Source organism: Octodon degus, unplaced genomic scaffold (assembly GCF_000260255.1).
Source record: "Octodon degus isolate 3935 unplaced genomic scaffold, OctDeg1.0 scaffold00114, whole genome shotgun sequence".
In the NCBI taxonomy this organism is placed as follows: domain Eukaryota; kingdom Metazoa; phylum Chordata; class Mammalia; order Rodentia; family Octodontidae; genus Octodon; species Octodon degus.
The window spans coordinates 213,470-215,649 of record NW_004524690.1 but is presented as its reverse complement, the minus strand read 5'-3'; positions in this window follow the sequence as shown (position 1 = coordinate 215,649).

Here is a 2,180-nt window from a genome sequence, read left to right as displayed (position 1 = left end):
ATGAATTTATTTATAATCACTGTGGTGGTTGATGGATCATGTCAACTGGAGAAGTTAAAAGCTTAACTAAGTTGGTTCAGCAATTCCACACCTAATGCATGTAGGCTCCTCCTTAGTGTGTAAAGGGCCCACCATAGAGTAACAACACAAAAAGAATAAAAATGGGAATGAAGGAAGGATTGTGCACCCTACTTCCTCAATAGAGGTCTAGTCTGCAGTCAGTGTGAAAGGAAGGGTGCCACTTCCTTAGAGGAGCTCTGGTCTTCACAGTCAGCTGGAAAGAAGGGAGGGAGGCTTGCAAGAAGCTGCATCTGCATCTCCTCCCTTTGCTTTGCTGTTTTCTGCAGCCATGAACTGCTGTCCCTTGCAATGCGCTACTCTGCCTTAGAGCCAGCTTAGCATGGACTGAAACTTTCACTGTGAGCTGAATAAACTTCCTTCCTTAATTTTGAGTGTTGAGTATTTTGTCCTAGCAATGAGTAAAAAGTGAGACAATTACCTAACTTCTCATTCTTAGCATAACAAACCAAACATACAAAAACACAAATACAACAAAAATACAGAGCTAGAACAGTGTCCCATAATTGTAGAAGAAAATAGCATAAGAAATATTTAATATTTTATTAATAAATTTAGTGAAGGAGTTACTAGAGAAGGCATTGTATATGAAGGAGAAGAACAGCAACTCCACTAATTTGCTTGCCCCTATGGATGAAGATTAGGCTCCACCTTTAACTTGGCCTTGTGAAATTTTGAGGCACAATATGCAATACTTGCATGTTCTGCAGAGATCTCTTACCAAGTTGTCACTGGGGCTGCCAATTTTAAGTGAGGTCAAAAACAAGAATGTTCTCTAGAGTTGATACTGTAACTGCCTCCCATGAAACCAAACAATTTAGAGATAGAGTGATGGAGAGATAAAAAGCTATAGTGGGAGCAAACTGGTAAGTTGGAAGATGAGAATTCTTGTCTTAGAGACCATCTCAGACTTTGCAGACCCCAACTTTCACAGGAATTTGGGGAAAACATATCATTTAGGCAAATTTTAAGATAGTTATACTTGAGGAGGTCTACTTTTTTGATGCATGATCTCATGTTAGCTGAGGTCACCAGAGATTCAGGACCTTATAAATCTAAAGAAAATTTACTGATTAGAAAGTTCTATCACGTCCCGATCTTGTACAGCAATTAACCACTCGGAAGAATGTATGCAATGTGTTATTATTGTAACTGTCCTACCAATTTGATTTGAAACTGTCTCATTGCTATTTGTTTATCAATAAATTTATGGGGAAAAAGAAATTTCTATTCCTGAGGTCTTTTTATTTCCCTGCCCCAGGGATAGCTAACCCTCAGTTAATCAGTAGACTTTAAAAGGCGTCCTTCATCAGCAAACAGGGGAAGAGAATGAAAAACCAAACTCCCCTGGAGAGCTAAGAAGACTGTGGAAAAGCCACCTTTATAGGACAAGACAGTGAAATGCAACTTTCATAGAAGGGGAATTTTAATGAATTATGTGGCTTTGATCAGAGGTCTCATCTGCCGTAATGCTAGTGGGAGACTAACAACACATTACTCAGTTACCTGACCTTCAAAATCAGTGATTTTTAAACTCAATTATAGGAAGTACAGCAGTTCATTTAGTTTTTCCTCAGTTACAGTGTATGATGTTGTACAAACTGTCTTTCTACTCTCTTAATACTTTAGTAAATCAAATGATATTGGGAGTTTATATGGCAGATAGGGATGCAGCCTAGGAGCTCTGACAAACCACAGTATATCACAGGAACGTATGATTTCTACAAATAACTACTATCCTAATATTCTATGTGGCCTGAGTAAAATTAAATACTTTGTAGGAATCTCAATTGGACCAAGGTATTTTTATGAAATAGATTCATGATCTACTAAACCTTAAATCTGTATGAGCAGAGCCGCATTTTGAGGGTAGAAGTTGAACACACACAATTGATATATTAGCTTTTTCTATGTGTACTTTATTTTCTTTTCTAAAATAATTTGAAACTTATTTATGAATGGTTAGGAAATATGTTAATGCCAGCTACAGTTGGACTCTATTGAATACTTGAACTATTATTTATACAGGTCAATCCCTGGAAAACATGTAATAAAGGATGCGTCCAAGCAGTATATCTGATTAGCTATTGACAATGCAAAAA